This window comes from Protopterus annectens, chromosome 7.part0 (genome assembly GCF_019279795.1).
Source record: "Protopterus annectens isolate FY-2018-M chromosome 7.part0, PAN1.0, whole genome shotgun sequence".
Taxonomy (NCBI): Eukaryota; Metazoa; Chordata; order Ceratodontiformes; family Protopteridae; genus Protopterus; species Protopterus annectens.
This window is the reverse complement of record NC_056739.1, coordinates 1,141,414,997-1,141,432,519: the sequence shown is the minus strand read 5'-3', so window position 1 is coordinate 1,141,432,519 and position 17,523 is coordinate 1,141,414,997. Positions and strand designations below refer to the sequence as shown.

The following is a 17,523-nucleotide window of genomic DNA, read 5'->3' as shown; positions in this document are numbered from 1 at the left end:
GTGCCGTAAAGGGCTCTACTCTGTTGCAGCTGGCCCATAGTGCAAATCTTAAGTTTTTGAGCAGATGTCTTATGAGATGACAATAAAATATGCCTGATTGGAGAGGAAAGAGATGGAAACCTGGCATTTAAGAGAACTGGATCAGCCAAGCTATCAATATGAGGGAGTCCAGACTGGGATGAACCATCCCTGATGTGCATATAAGAAGGTCCAGAACTGGGTCCAGAATCCAGGGTTTGTCCCAAAGACGAGGCTGAAAAAAGGGAACCAGATTTGACGAGGCCAGAAGAAGGCAATTAAGATAACTGTCTCCAACAGACTCGCTTTCTGCAAAAATTCTGGAGTTAGTGGAACTGGGGGAAAGGCGTAAAAAAGTCCCAGAGGCCAATCGTGAACAAGTGCATCCCTTGGTGACTCCCCCATGGGGGGGGGGGGGTCAGGGCAAAGTAGTTGCTGCATTTAGCATTGTTGGGTAATGCAAAAAGGTAGCAGCAAGGCTGGCCCCCATCTCTGGAAGATCACTTCTACAACCTTCTGGTTGAGGGACCACTCATGCGGCCATAAAATGGCTCTGCTCAGTTTGTCCACAATGACACTGGACTTCCCTGGAATGTGCGTTGCTATCAGAAAACGGTTGTAGGCTATCGCCCAATGCCAGAGCCTGAGAGCTTCTTGACAAAGTGGGTATGATCTGGTTCCCCCTGTTTATATACCACACTACAGACATGTTGTCCGACTGGATAGCTATCGTTCCCAGAGGAAGAGAGTCCTGAAATGCTTGCAATGCTAAAAGCACTGCCTTCATCTCTAGAATATTTATATGCAGGTGAGCCTCATGTTCTTGCCAGATACCTTGAACTGTCTTCCCTAGAAAATGCCCCCCCATCTGGGAAGCGTCCATGGTCACCATGGCTATAGGATGAGGAGGAATGAATGAATGGATGACCCTGAGCCACTAAGGTTGAGTGAATCCACCACTGAAGACCTTTTTTCAGGCATTGGTTATCAGAATCTTATGGGACATTGGAAGTTCCAAGACTGACCACTGAGCAAAAAGCAACCACTGAAGGACCCTCATATGAAGGCGAGCTAGAGGGATCAGTATGATGGCTGCAGCCATATTCCCTAGCACCTGAAGTACTAGTTTTGTGGGAGCATTTGACTTCTTGATTAGAATTCTCACATAATGATGGAGGTCATCTATGCTGCCCCATGGAAGTCCTGCTATTTGCGAGGTTGTGTTTATCTCTGCTCCTATGTAAACTAAATTTTGAGATGGCTCTAGAGCAGATTTTTTGTAACGGACAGTAATACCTAGGAAGGAACAGAGCTTAAGGACATAATCCCTTGTTTGGAGCAAATGATGCCTGGTCGGGGCAATTATGAGCCAGTTGTTCAAGTATGAAAACACGCGGAATCCTTTGAGTCTCAGGTGAGCCGCTACTACTGCCACACATTTGGTGAGCACTCTGGGGGCTGTAGTGAGACCAAAGGGCAGAGCTTGAAATTGGAAATGACTGGCTCCTAGCTGGAAGCGCAAGAACCTCCTGGACAACCTGTCCATTCGAATGTGGTAGTACGCATCCTGAAGGTCTACAGAGCACATCCAATTGTCTTTTTTCCAGAAATAGAAGTATCGACTGCAGTGTCACCATCCGGAACTTGGCCTTTATTACCGATTTGTTTAGGTTGCTAAGATCCAAAATGGGTCTCCAGTCTTCTTTGGAACTAAAAAGAATCTTGAGCAAGTTTTGGATCCTCTCTGGTCTGTGGGGACTTTTTGGATGACTTTTTCTTAGCAAGCTCCAAAGGCACAGAGACACTCGGGACAGATATCAGATCTGGGGAAGGTATGGGTCCTAGACCAGACACCGACACAACCTGGATATTGGAATTTTCCAGCTCCAAACCATGGGGACAGATCGGAGGAAGAAACGTGTCAGAAGAGGTTTTTTTTTTTTTTTAGTCTGATCCAAATCATTTGGGCTCAGATCCAACAGTAGTTTGGCCAAGGCCAGTGTCTTCAAAAGTCTCTCTATGACCCTATCCACATCTTCATCAGATAAACTCCTGGCAGACCTAATGGATATGATAGGTGATCTTGCTCTAGCTAATAGTGGAAAACAGAGCAGAGAAGAAACCTTTTCAGTAGTGGGAGATTTGGCCCTATGTCTATGCTCAGTTGTAACAGTCAGTGCCAATGAAACTTCCCGCTCCGAGGGAGTCTTGGAACCAGGAAGAGAGATCTGCTCTGATAACAGCCTTTGGATCCATTAACTTTGGAACCTTCTGCTTCGGCTCTGATGAGCATCTCGGCTCCAATGAAGGTCTTTTGGTAGGTTTGTCAGAAGATTCAGGAGGTACAGCCTCAGAGAAAGACAACTTCAGAAGGCCTTTCAAAATGAGCTTATTTTTACGTTTCATTAACGCCCGTTGATTGAATTTGTGGCAAATAGAACAAGACTCTTGCAGATGAAGAGGCCCCAAGCAACAGACACATCTTCTTTCCGCATTTTTCAGATTTTTTGAAGCCCAGGGGCTTACTATCTTGTTTCTGTGACGTGACTAAAGAAGAGAGAGACAAGACAGTCACTCCCAGTCTTTCAAAGTAAGCCCTCTAACTTAAACGGACTTCAGCTGACTCCACACACACACACACACACACACACACACACACACACACACACACACACACACACACAAACACACGCACACGCACACACACACGCACACACACACACACAGTTGAAATACTATGACACTGCATAGTTCATTGTTATTTCTATTTTTATCCTTGTGTATGGTTTTACATTGCAATCAGTTTTAATTGGTAGGTTGGGACTAACAGTGTACCATGTGATTTTAATTATGTATAAAAGAAGTGTCATTAATAACAGATATAATTATGAGGAAGTTCTATGTGATATATGGAATGAAAGCGCTAAACCTGTTCTAATAAATTTTGAGTTTGGAATAATGTTGCCTCCTCCTTGGTACCACACAATTTATCAGTTTGTCATCCAGTTCTGCTCATCTGTCTCTGGACGAGGTCAAACAGTTTCTAAAAGGCATTCTTTACATTAGGCCTCCTTCATGCAACCTGAACTAAGTTTTTGAAAAGTTAACTGAGCCACCTACTGAACCAACAGTTACTTCTACTATGAAATTGTGTGCCTGAAAAAGTGCCTTGTTGGTGGCCTTAATTTCTGCCAAAAGTGTCTCTGAACTTCAGGCTGTTATGGCCATTCACTCTTTTTTTAGTTTTCCACACAGATGCGTTGTTTCTTAGAACCACTCCTACTTTTATGCCTAATGTTGTCAACGATGTGTCTTTAAATCAGACTTTATTCCTTGGATTTGAAGGCAGCTCTTAGATAAAAAAAATAAATAAATATTAGAAAATCTGAGCATTATTTTCTTTCTTTTCAGGACAAGAAATTGGGTTTGGCAGTCTCCAAGCAAACCATTTCTTCTTGGATATTTACAGCCATTTCTTTTGTTTTACTCTTTCCATGGAAAACAGCTTGCTATTTCTGTTTCAGCTCATTCTGCTACGGCACTTGCCTCTTCTGGAACTTTAAGGGTTTCAATGCTAGATCCATTCTTCTTGGTGTTTTATGCATACTTGTTACTAAACACTGCAAGTTGGATGTGTTTTCAGAGGCCAGAGGAGGTTTTGCAAGGTCCATACAGCATGAATTTTTGGAGGGTTCCTTAGTTCCTTTTCCCTCCTTTCATTCTTTACCGTAGCTTTGATAATCTCCCTATAGTAAGGAAAACTGCAACGGTGACTAAGGTAGGATATACTACATTTGTGTAAGAATTTACTATAAGAAGAAGTTATATACTCACCATGACTTTCCATGTTTGTTGTCCATCTCGCCTTCATTCTATGCTGGTTGGGTTTGGAACAGAGCATCAGTTCCAACTCGGCCTAATTCAAAAGCTCGAGAGCTTCCACTGGGTCGAGGCTATGCCCTATCCCATGATGCTCAGGGAAGATTACCCAGATCTTGTTTGCAAGAGTAAGTATAAATATCATCCAACAATAAATCAAGTTGTGTAGATAAGACCTTGAAGGGAATAAGAGACTCCATAATCCAATTATAAATAGAATTATCCGCCCGATTCTTCAGAGGCGAAGGAACGAAGGTGAGATGGACAACAAACATGGAACATTATGGGGAGTACATAACTTTTTAATGTTAGGTTGTCCAATCTCGCCTTCATTCTATGCTGGTTGGGACAGCGTCCCTATTCTTTCTTGGGCGGCTCAAGGGAATAAACTCTTCAGAACAGTGGACCCAAATGTTCCAGGAGGCCACATTTACTTTGTAATGAGTGATATAGGTATGAGGTCTTATCCATGTGGCTGCTGCACAAATAGAATCCAAAGGGAGTCTAGCCTGAAAGGCAGAGAAAACTGAAACAGCTCTTGTGGAATAGCCCTTCTCTTTGCCTGGTAATTGTCTATTTTGAGCGCAGTATGTGAAGGAAATATGATCTGTGAGCCATTTTGACAATGTCACTTGTGAGACTGGTAATCCGTTCTTTTTTTGCCGAAAAGGACACAAAAAATTGGTCCGACTTTCTGAAATCTTTAGTTCCATGCATGTAGAAGCCCAACTGCCTATGTACATCCAACTGGTGTAATCTATATTCTGCCCTGTTGCCATAGTTTGGGAAGAACACTGGTAAATTCAATAGATTGATTTAGATTGGTCTCTGAGCACACGTTTGGTAGAAAGGAAGGATTAGTATGTAAAGAGACTCTGTCTTTGTGAAAAACTACGTAAAGAGGATGTACAGATAGAGCTTGGAATATGGATACTCGTCTGGCAGAGGTAATGAAAAGAGTCTTCTATGACAAAAACTTTATGTCACAAGATGATGCAGGTTCAAAAGGAGGCAAAATTAAGGAGGACAGAACAAAATTTAGATTGCATGGAGCTAGAGGTTCTCTGACTGGAGGTCTTAGCAGGAAAGTCCCTTTTAGAAAGGCCTTAAAGAGTTTGTGGGACATGATTTTCAGTCCCATTTCCCCAATATGAAAGTTGGATATAGCGGCTAGCTGGACTTAATTGTAGTTGCTGCACACTCCCTCATTAAAAAGTTTAATGAGAAATTCTAGCACTGCTGTGATGGGAACCATGAAGGGATCTATATTGTTTTTGGAGGCCCAGTGTGAAAATCTTTTCCATTTGCTAGAGTACAGTTTACTGGTAGATGGCTTATAAGAAAAAATCAAAATATGTCTAACTGCCGGGAAGATGTGATGGAGCCTGGCTATTTGTGGAAATGGAGCAGCCATGCTGTCAACTTTAGGGTCTGGATCGATGGATGGAACGTACCTGACGAATGGGTCATAAGTTTGGAACTGGGTCCAGGATCCACAGTTCCGCCTAGAGATGGGTCCACAAAAAGGGGAACCAAATTTGCCAAGGCCAGTATGGTACAATGAGAATCAATGTGCTTCTCAATGTGTTGGCTTTCTGAAGAACCTCTGGTATCAAGGGAATAGGAGGGAATGTGTAAAGTAGTCCCGGGAGACAATTGTGTATGAGCGCATCCCTCGGTGACTTCCCTGGAGGGGGAATCAGGGCAAAGTAGCTGTTGCATTTGGCTTGCATGGATGTGGCGAAAATGTCACAGCAGGGCTGGCCCCATTTGTAAAAAATCTCTTCCACAACCTCTTGTTTTAGGGACCACTCATGAGGCATCAGAATAGCTCTGCTGAGTTTGTCCGCTATCACGTTGGATTTCCCCGGGATGTCCGTTGCTGCCAGAAAATGTTGAGAAGAGACAGCCCATTACCATACTCTTTGTGCCTCACGACAAAGGGGGTAGAATTTGGTTCCTCCTTGTTTGTTTATGTACCACACTACTGACAAGTTGTCTGTCTGAATTTCAATAGTTCCTACTGTGAGAGTCCTGGAATGCTTGCAATGTGTAGAGCACCGCTCTCATCTCTAGGACATTGATATGCAAGTGGTTCTTGTGTTCTTGCCAGATACCTTTGGACAGTCTTTCCCAGATAATAACCCCCCACCCTGACAACCGTCCGTGGTCAGTGTGGCTGTTGGTTGTGAAAAAACAAACAGATGGCCCATGGTCAACTGACTCATTTGAAGCCACCACCGTAAGTCCTTTTTGCAGGACTCAGTGAGAATGATCATGTATGACAGTGGTAGATCTTGCATGGACCACTGGGAGAAAAGTAGCCATTGAAGGACTCTCATGTGCAAAGGTACTAAAATGATTGCAGCTGCCATGGTGCCCAGAGCCTGCAAGACAGTCTTTGCCTGTACTTTTCGTTTGGATATCAAGCTCCTGATTTGATGGTGTAGGGACTGAATCCTTTTGGGAGTAAATTTGGCCAACATTTTCCTTGAGTCTAATTCTGTGCCTAAGAATATAAGATGCTGTGAATGCAACAAGGCAGATTTTTTTGAAATTTACTGTAATGCCCATCTTGGAACAGAGATGAATGGTTTTATCCCTTGCTTGTACTAGTAGATGCTTGGTGGTGGTGGTTAGGAGCCAGTCGTCTAAGTATGGAAACACACAGAATCCTAGATGCCTCAAGTGAGCCATAACCACTGCCATGCATTTGGTAAACACTCTGGGGGCTTTAGTGACACCAAAGGGTAGGGCTCAAAATTGGTAATGACTGGCTCCCAGCCAAAAGCATAAGTGTCTCCTAGATCGCCTGTCCATTTTTATGTGGTAATACACATCCTGGAGATCTATTAAGCACATCCAATTATCATTCCCCAGAAAGGGAAATACTGATTGGAGTTGCCACCATCTGGAACTTTGATTTCTTGATGGACTTGTTTAATCTGCTGAGATCCAAAATGGGTCTCCAGTTCCCCGTCTTTTTTGGAACTAAAAAGAACCTTGAGTAAGTTCCGGAAACCATTCTGCTCTGCAAGGACATTTTGGATGACTCTTTTTTTCCAGCAACTTTTGTACCTCTAATGTTACATAGTCCCTCTGACTGGGTGGAATATCTGGGACGAATTGTTTCTCCAAAGGAGGAGTGGAAAAGGGTATGTAATAACCTCTGGATATGATCGGTTGTACCCATTTGTCTTGTGTGATTTCTTGCCAGGCGTTTGGTTACAACGATAAGCATCCCCCGTCTGCCTCCAGAGATGGACGGACAGTAAGGACTCCTCTTAGAAGCACTGAAAGGGCTTTTCAAGGAAAGAATCCCTGTCACCCTGGTTCTGCAGATCCCCTCTACCTTGAGGTCAGCGTCTTCCATTGTTACTTCCCCCTCTGCCCCTGGGGGAAGAGTCCCCACGTGCATCAGGAAATACTCTTTGGGACATTTAGAACCACATTTTTTCCCCCTCTCTGACCTTTGGGATAAGGTCTAGTGGGGATGGAAAAATGGACTTCTACGGCAGAGTCTTTCCCTTCTATTCAAACCTGGTTAAGGTCTCTAACTTTGGGCCTGAACGATGACGAGCCATCAAAAGAGGCATTAGTGAAGGAAGACTTGAAGGGTTCAGCAAAGTTACACAGACGCATCCAGGCATGTCTCAAAGAAATTCCTGTACCTGCTGCCCTGCTCGCTCCATCAGCTGCATATGAAATCAGTCACATGGAGGAGTTAACCATGAAGTTTAGGGTAGAGAGCTGAGAGGAAACTTTATCTGAAGCAGCTACAGTACCCTGAAGGGTATCTCCTTGCTCTTTCAGATATCCCTTTGTAGTCTCGTAAAATGGGTCAAGTAATTCAGCGATCGAAGCATAAATGCCTCTGAAGAAAAGGTATGCTTTCCATATCTGTCCATCATCCCAGACTCTTTATTCAGTGCATGAACAGACAAAGAAGTTCCTGACAATTCCTTCTTTGTGGCTGCCGCCACCACTGTAACATCTATTGGGATGCCTTTGCTTAGAAATTCTTTTTCTGTGGGTGCTGTAATGAATTTATTAGGCCTCCTCGGAACAGGCTCCACTATATCTGGAGAGCCCCATGCCTTCCAAGCAATAACATTCAGCAATTGATCAAAAGGTGGAGACATCCAGGAGGTGGGTAGGGCGAGACCTAAAAGCTTCCAGGTATACAGACTCATCCTCAGAAGGATTGGTGTGCTTCCAGACACCCTTCTATTTAAGAATCTCCAGGATGTCTGCAAAGGAGACATCTTCAGAGGGGGGCCCCTTCTGATTTATCCAGGTCAGTGTCTGAGGTGAAAGACTCATCCGGGGAGTCTATGTGCTTCCTCTTGCATAATCTCTTCCGAGAAACCTCCTCAGAGGGGTATGCTGGGGAAGTTTTGGAAGAGATAGTCTTGCCCGCAGGGGCTTCCTGGGACTTAAGGTCTCTGTGCTTGGGGGGGGGGGGGTGGGTGATGGTGCTGCAACCAACAGAGGCGCTTTTGGGGGAAGCGTACTTGAAACCGAGAGGAGACCAGTCTGAGGTGACAGCACTCTCTCCATCAGCTCAAAAGCCCCCTCACCCTGTTCCAAGGAGGTCATGGTTCCGAAGAACCAAAAGACCAACCCTGAAGCAGAGTGGTTGGCTCCGAAGCCAATGTAAGAGCTGAACTCAACCGTGCCAAAGCCCCGAGAGTTAGAATAGGCTTGGACAGCTGCCTGATTTGACTCCCCTCCCTGGACACGACGTGAGAATGTCAGCTCCTAGACTCCTCAGATTCCGATGGAACCGTGGTAGTCAGACCAGATGTCGGAACAGACAATCCTGTTGGAGGTCTCAGTTCCAACGGTTCCACTACGATCGGGCCCAAGTGCTCTGGCTCTGAAACCCCAGGTCAGAGGAACCGAAGAAGGGGGAGAAGTCCTTGTTGGCTTCAGTTCCTTTTGGGTCAGAGTCGACAGAATGTTTGCCAACACCGGAGTCTCTTTACCACTCGTTCCACATCATCATCTGTTAAACTCCTGGAGGACCGAGAGGATAAAGATGGTGATCTCGCTCTTTGTAGGAGTGGAGATCTTAATGTTGGAGTGACCTGCTCCAATACTGGGGACCAGCTCCTAAGAAGAAACTCTATCTGCTCCGTAGTTAAAGTTGGAACCAAAGAGGGAGACTTTTTGGAACCATGAGCCCTTGGTTCTGAGCCAGATTCATGCTGGAGCCGAAGAAGCGGTCCTTTTACACGACTTTAGAACTCTGAGACCCTTCCAAAACCTCTGAGAAAGGGGTCCTAAGCAGCCCTCTCCCTATTAACTTGTTTTTATGTTCTAAGAGCACTCTGTTGCTGAAGGCACGACAAAAAGCACAAGATTCTTCCAAATGAAGGGCACCCAGGTAATAAACACAACTGGTATGCTCATCTGTAAGGGACATCTTCTGGTTACCCATCACATTTTTTGAAACCAGATGGTTTTGGTTCTTTGGGGTCTTTGGACATGTCTGATCAGGACTTGCACAAAAACTATACAGCTATGTAACCCTATAAAAGGAATAACTCTCACAATTCCAAAATCAGAGCAATGCAATGCTACATTATCAACAATGGAAACTTAACAATACTGACTATACACAGAAGAAAAAACTAGTGTATGAGAACAATTCAAGTTTTTTTTTTTTTTTTTTTTGGAAAAAAGCTTTAAAGCCTAACAAACAGCTAGTCCACTAAACAGAGAAACCCTCTAACTCAAATGGACTCTCCACACAAACAGCAACTGGAAAAAACAAAGGGGTAGGGGAGCGGCCCTCTAAGTTAAATGGGCCACGAGGAGCCCTAACTTAAATGAGCTACCTATAAGGGGATAAAAAGCTCTCAAGTAAAATGAGCTTACAAAGACAGAGGGAGTGTAACGACAAGAAACACAACAGGTCTGACAAGAAAAATGACGGCCGACACCACCAAAAACCAGGGGAAAATAGTCAAGAATCACACTAGTAACCCTTTTAATGACAAAATTATTAAAATGCTAAAGAAATAAATATCTAAATATAAGAAAACTACAGAAAAGGTAAAGAAGAAAAGTCACTTAGCCAAGAGGCAGTTTAGAAGTCACCCTATCTGCTTGAGCGGCGAATGAGATCTAGGTAATCTTCCCTGAGCATCATGGGATAGGGCATAGCCTCGAGCCAGTGCAAGCTCTAGAGTTTTTGAATTAGGCGGGGTTGGAACTGATGCTCGGTTCCAAACACAACCAGCATAGAATGAAGGTGAGATGGGACAACATAACATCAATAGGTGGGCTACTTATTCACTGTTGCAGTATTCCATCCCCACTCCCTTCCCCTGTTGGGTTTTTTCTTTTTTTTTTTGCTCTCGCTAAGGGTACTTTTTTCTGGATGCAACATGTACCATCTTCCTTTATCCCCCATTTAATGCTCCTGTTCTTCTAGGGCAATTCAATTCAGAGGGTTTTGACTTGGATGTCACTTACATACCTTATGCTTCAGATGTAGCATGGAAAGGTCCAGGCTTTGGTATGTTGGCCAGATGTACAATTATCCTTGGCAGGATATCCCTATTGTCCAGAATACTGCAACAGTAATAAGCAGGACATCTACTGTTACATGTTCTTACACAACTGTATTGTTTTTAGAATATTTTGAACCTACCAGCATTATTAATGTCTCTATTAATGCAAGTTATTATTATTATTTTTAATTTATTATATCCAAAATAGACCAAAAGAGGCTGCCATGCAGAGTGATTTTTTTTTTCTTTTGGATTCAAGGCTTTTGCCTCCCTAATGTCATTTTATTAGTATGGAGAGAAAGCCATGTGATAAGAGGATCCATTTACTGTGGTGCTCTTACTTTCTTACTCCCCACCATCTTATAAAAGCATTGTGATAGACTAATGCTTACAGTCAACAATAGGTAATCATTTTCATTACCTTGCTTCCTTTGATTTTTCTTAGTGATCATCTTTAATATAGCACATTAGGGAACGTTTGAATGTTTGACTTCAAAACGTAACGGAGTTAGTTGCTGTTTTCAAACAATAATTGTTGTTCAATGTCTTAAGGGTTAGAAATTTCACCCCCGTAATTATTTACTTACAATATGATAACCAGGTAGGAGGACAGGTCCACAGATCCTTTTCAGCCATGATGCAGGCACATACATGCCAATTATGAAAAAAATTAGACAAATTACAAATAAAGAAAAGCCAAGAAATACAACTAAGAAGGAGCAGAAAGGTGAAGTATTACCTGTTAAAGTAAACACATACTGAAACAATTTAACTAACAATAAAACCACAACATTTTTGTTAACCATCAGACATTAAAGTGGATCTTTTTGACTAGCAGCTAAGAGCAACAGTGCACTGGTATTTTACAGTTAATAATTAGCCATTTGTACCAATTATATTCTTAACGGATAAAATAAATAATGTGTTATTTAGGTTGAGTTGGCTTGATCACAGTTTAACACTGTAGTTAATATTAGAGTCTCTGATATCAATCACTCCCCTCACTACTCACCGATTTGCTTCAACTGAACACTGAATATAATGCAAAAAGTACAGTTTTGTACCTACCATAAATGTATATGTCCGATAGGTATGCATCTGCAGTCATAACATATGGGTTGTCCTGCCTCAGGCAGCCCTTCGGTCGGCCGGATTCCAAAGTCTGGGTCTGGCCTCGGCTGATGTCGCACTTTCCCCGACGTCAGAGCGTCTGGGGTATAAAAGCATCAGCCGACGCCATTTTCCTCAGTGTTTCTTGCCCCAGATGCCAGGTGCCATCTAGGAAGGCCAAATTTGGAGGAATGCAGTAAAATTCCAAACATTTTCCAAAAAAAATCTACATATATATATACAAACAAATACACCATAATAGATCCCCCAGCTAGCTAATGGAGGGGTAAGTACCCTAGGAATACCACAGAGGGGAAGGAGGGAGGGTAACCCTGACTGCAGATGCATACCTATCGGACATCTACATTTATGGTAGGTACAAAACTGTACTATGTCCTTCAAAGATGCATCTGCAGTCATAACATATGGGTAGAATACCATAGCCAATCTGGGGGAGGAGGTACTAAGAAAAGGATGGTGTAGTTAAGATCCCTTGCAGGACTGCTGTAGCAAAATCCGCTCTGGATCTGGAGTATAGAGGTAAATTGTAATTGTCTGGCAAATGTATGCACGGAGCTCCATGTAGCAGCTTCTAAAATGTCCTTGGTAGCCACCCCTCTTAGGAAGGCTGTAGTGGTGGCTGTGGCCCTTGTTGAATGAGGCCTGATGTTTGCAGGAACTGTCTTTCCATGAAAGGAGTAACAAAATCGAATGCAATTTCCTATCCACTTTGAAATTGTCTGTTTGGAAATTGCTTTTCCTTGTACCCCAGCAGCATATGCTACAAGGAGTTGGTCAGTTTTTCTGAAAGTTTTAGTTCTGTCCAAGTAGTAGCATAGTTGTCTGTGTATATCCAGAGTTTGTAGAAGTTTTTCCCCTCTGTTTTGTGGATTTGGGAAGAATGTAGGCAAGTGAATAGCTTGGTTCAGGGATACCCTAGATAACCACCTTTGGCATAAAAGTAGGATTGGTTCTTAGTGAGACTCTGTCCTGATGGAAGATAAGAAATGGCTGTACTGCCTTTAAAGCTTGTAACTCAGATACTCTTCTTGCTGAAGTTATGGCCAGAAGGAATGCAGTTTTCCAAGACAGAAACTGTAGATCCGCCGATGCTGCTGGTTCAAAGGGAGGAAGTGTTAGTTTCTCCAGCGCAAAGTTGAGATCCCAAGTAGGTAAAGGGGGTTTTCTTGGAGGATTGATGTTTTTGATCCCTCTCAGAAATTGCCTGAGGAGAGGGTGCGAGAAGATAGGTGGATCCACATTGTATTCTGCTGAAATTGCTGAGGCATGAATCTTTATGGAAGAATAGGACAGGCCGTTGTGGAACAATTCTGCTAAGTATTCCAGAATATGTGTCATAGTCGCCACTGCCACATCTAAGCCTTTTGTTGTGCTCCAAATGAGAAATCTTTTCCATTTTGCTGAGTATGTCTTCCTTGTGGAAGGCCGTCGGGCTTCCATAATAATGTCCTTTACTCTCTGTGATAAGTTATTGTGAGGGGGATTTATGGAATTTTCCAGGCAGTTAGCTGCAATGTTTTCAAGTTGGGATGCATGATCTTGAAGTTGTTCTGCGTCAGAAGAAGAGGCCATAGGGGGAGAGGCCATGGTTTCGCCTGTGACATGCTCCTCAGTAGTGGGTACCAGTGCTGCCTTGGCCAGTCTGGAGCTATCAGAATCACTCTTGGCTGTTCTGCCCTGATCTTCAGTAAAATCTTGGACATTAATGGGAGAGGTGGGAAGGCATATACTGTTAGAGCTTTCCAGCTGAAAGAGAGGGAGTCCACCCTCCAAGCTTTTGGGTGATACGTCCTTGAGCAGAATGTCTTCAGTTGATGGTTGTGGGGGGAAGCGAACAGATCTATTTCCGGCTGTCTCCATGCTTTTGTTATGAGTAGGAAGATATCTGGGTGCAGCATCCATTCGTGTGCATCCATGGTAGTTCTGCTTAAGCTGTCTGCCAGTACATTTTCTTTTCCTGGCACGAACTGGGACTGTAGTTGGATATTGAGTTTCAGGCACAGCTCCCATAGATTCATAGTCAGCCTGCATAGGGGGTAGGAATGTTTGCCTCCCTGCTTGTTTATGTACCACATGACTGTGGTGTTGTCTGTCCTTATTAACAGGTGACCTTGATGAAGGAAAGGTTTGAAGGCCTCGATTGCGTGTATCACTGCCAGCATTTCCTTTTGGTTTATGTGCATGCACAGCTGTCCTTGAGACCATAAGCCTTGGATACATTTGCCCTCCATGTGTGCTCCCCATCCTCGGTCCGAAGCGTCCGTGGTGATGGTTTGCTTTGTTCTTGGTTTGTTGAAAGGCAACCCTCTGTTGGACTGGCAGGCATGAGCCCACCACAGGAATTCCTTCTGAAGGCAAGGAATAATTGGTATTAAAGCTTCTAAACTGTGACTGTGCTGAGACCATACACTCCTTAGGTACCATTGTAATTTTCTCATATGCAGCCTGGCCTGTGGAATCAGAATTATGCAGGATGCCATGTAACCCAGTGCCTGCAGGATTTTCCTTGCACTTAGCTGAGTTTGTCTTGTCAGATTCATGAAGCAATCCGGAAGTTGTTTTTGTTTTTCTTCTGTGAGAAAGGCCATTTGGGTGGTTGTGTCTAGATCTACACCCAAAAAGGTTATCCTTTGGGATGGAACAAGTCTTGATTTTTGGATGTTGACTGTGTATCCCAAGGCCTGTAGTAGGTGGATGGCATATGCCAAGTCCTTTATCAAATGTTCCTTGGTGTCCGCTTGTATAAGGCAGTCGTCCAGATATGGGTAGATTTGAATCCCCTGAAGTCTGCAGTGTGCAATTACTGATGCCAGGCATTTCGTGAATACTCTGGGCGCAGTAGATAAGCCAAAGGGCAATGCTGAGAATTGATAATGCTCTGATCCTGCAAGATATCTGAGGTGTCTTCTGCAACTCGGTCGAATAGGGACATGCAGGTATGCCTCCTTGAGATCTAGAGTCACCAGCCAAGACTCCTTGCCCAGCATGGGAAGAAGTTGCTGTAGGGTCAGCATCTTGAATTTTGGCACAATGAGGAAAGTATTTAGTGAGGACAGATCGAGAATAGGCCTCCATTGATTTTCTTTTCTTGGAACAAGGAATAGTCTGGAGTAGAATCCTTGACCTTGTTCTGAAAGAGGTACCTTTTCTATGGCTTTCATTTGAAGTAAGTTGTTGATCTGCTTTAAAGCCTCTGCCCTCTGATTTGGTGGCAGGTTTGGCATTCCGTTTCTTCTTGGCAAAGTGTGGAAGTGGAACCTGTATCCTTTGTCTATTATTTGCAGTGTCCATGTGTCCCTTGTAATATAATGCCAGTTTTTTGAGAATAAAGAAAGCTTTCTGCCCAAGGGTGCTTCCAATTGAGCCCTGGTAGGCGGAATCAAAGTGAAGTCATTGTGTCTGTCCTGGAGTAGTAGTTGTTGTTGCTGTTGCTGCACTACCTCTCTGGTTGGTAGGCTGCCACTGACGGCCTCTGTAGGAGCCCCTAGCTTGCCCTCTACCTCTAGGACACCTGTTCCTGCCTCTCTGGGCTCTGTCTGAGTCTGGAAAGGACCAATTCTTAGTAGGCCAGTTTCTGCTGAATCTCGGTGGTTGTACTTGCAGAAAATCCTTAACTGTTTGCACAGATTTAGCCTTTTCTTCAAATTTCTTTAAGACCTCCTGAGCCGAGGAGCCAAATAATTTTTGTTTTTCCATTGGAGCATCCAGGAGTTTAGCTTTAACATGGTCTGGCAGGGATTGTTCCTTCAGCCAGGCATGCCTACGAATAACTGCCCCAGTCATAGCTGACCTACATGAAGCCTCCAGTGCATCATAACCACACTTTAAGAAATGATTACTAACCTGCTGTGAGTTATGTACCACGTCCTGAAGGAATTTACGGTCAAGGGGTTCAGAAGAAGTAAGTTTCTTATTCAGTTCATCTAACAAATACTCTTGGTACTGTATCATATGAAATTGACAATTTAATGCCCTCACAGAAAGAGTTGCAGAAGTATATACCTTCTTTCCCCATCTCTCTAAAGCTCTAGACTCCCTTTCAGAAGGGAGAGGATTTTTGGCAGTGGCAGCTGCAACTCCTTTAGGGCCCTGAGAAATAGTGTCTGGGTCTGCGGAATGGGCCTTATACAGATGGAAATGAGAATCCGGGACCCTGTAGTATCTATCAGGTTTGGCAGGTGCCGGGGGGAGAGTATCAGGGGCTGTACTAACATCATTGTACACATCATCAATAACATGCAAAACAGGAGGTATAGCTAAGGGCCTATGTTGAGGCAAATGCAAAAGGTCCTTAATCTCTTTCTAGAATCAGAAAATTCCTGACCCTGCCATTGAAAATGCTCTCTCATGGAATGTAGAGTCTCACCAAAAGAAAACTCTTCAGGAGGGGAGGCCGAAGGAATAGATTCTTCAGCATCAGAATCCTCATAGGGGGAATAAGCCTCCTCCTGGTGGTCTGTTAACTCAGATCCATCCGTAGACTCATCTGAAGAGTGTTGGTCAGAGGGCTCAGTCCTGGGCCTTTTGTCTGGTGGTGGGTGAGAGCCCCTGTCCGGGTGAGGCTGAGAACCTCTAATTAAAGAAATAAGATCCTCTGCAAGGCTGAGGATCTGAGAACTAGAAGAAGAAGGCCTCTGGGAGGTGGTTTTGGGAGGCAAAGCTTTAGTAAGTTTGGCAGCTTTAGCCCTGGAAAAAGCCTTAATGGACATGGAAACAGGGGGTCTAGCTGCCCCACGTGCAGGAGTAGATTTGTCCAAAGGTATGGTGTCGGACATTTCTTGGACACTGGTTTCGGTAGGTAGCTCGGTGGCCAACTCAGCCGGGGCCCCCAGGGCCGCGGTGGTCGGTTGAGTGGATTCGGTTAAAGGAAGCTCCGAGGACTTGGTTTCGGCCGAAACCGAGACACTCGCGGTAGGCCTTACCATGGTTTCAGCCGAAACCACGGGCCGCGAGTGTCGGTCCTTGTCCTTCCGTTTTTTCACCAAATGCGAAGTCGGAGTCTCCGACGGCATCTTATATGCGAAATTAGCCCCAAAGAATTCCTCTGCAAACTCCGACCGACGTCTAAGAGTTCGTCGGTTGAAGGAAGCACAGGCTGAACATGACGAGACGTCGTGGTCTGGGCCTAAGCAAGGGAGGCAGTAAGAGTGGAAATCCTTATGAGGTATTTGTTTCCCACAAGTTAAACAATTATTTACTTTATCTGACATTGGCTGAGGCAAGAAAGAGTCCCCAACGGGGTACTTAGCTTTTTTGAAGTCTTCAATAGCTGAATTTCTTCTTATCACAGGATCTGACCGACCGGCACTTGCGAATTGCTTCTGCTTCGGGCACCGCGCGGCAAGAAAGACTGAGGAAAATGGCGTCGGCTGATGCTTTTATATCCCAGACGCTCTGACGTCGGGGAAAGTGCGACATCAGCCGAGGCCAGACCCAGACTTTGGAATCCGGCCGACCGAAGGGCTGCCTGAGGCAGGACAACCCATATGTTATGACTGCAGATGCATCCTTGAAGGACATCTGCTAAAACAAAAACCACAAGAAGATAATAATTTTACAAAAAATGCAGTGTAAAAAAAATCTAAATCTGACAGAAAATCATGAGTGCAAGATGAAAATATTTTCCCTCTTTGTGCCAGTCTTCCGGTATGAGTAAAAGGAAATGTCATTAATTTGTGACAAGAAAAATAAACTAATATGTGGATGGAGATTTCTTTTTTATTTACACCTGAAAAGTAAGCCTGAAACCCTTACTTTTGTTCAGACTGAACTGTAGCTCCAGGTTACACTACTATATGAGGTGTGATACTAGTAATCTGTGGTTAAGGCTCATTTAAATACTCATGTTCAACAGCCATTATTTATTTATTCATGTATTCATTCTTTCATGACTTTGTTAAGAGTCAATGCCCTGACCTAATTACTCTGCCATCATAGCTTTTACAATGTAACAGATAAGAAACAGGGAAAAAAT

General features: G+C 43.9%; 1 protein-coding gene across 2 annotated transcripts in view; it reads right to left on the bottom strand.

Annotated features, from left to right (window-relative positions):
* Positions 1-17,523, bottom strand: part of LOC122806909 (WD repeat-containing protein 76-like) — a 950,729-nt gene that overhangs the window by 326,787 nt on the left and 606,419 nt on the right. The window lies entirely within an intron of this gene.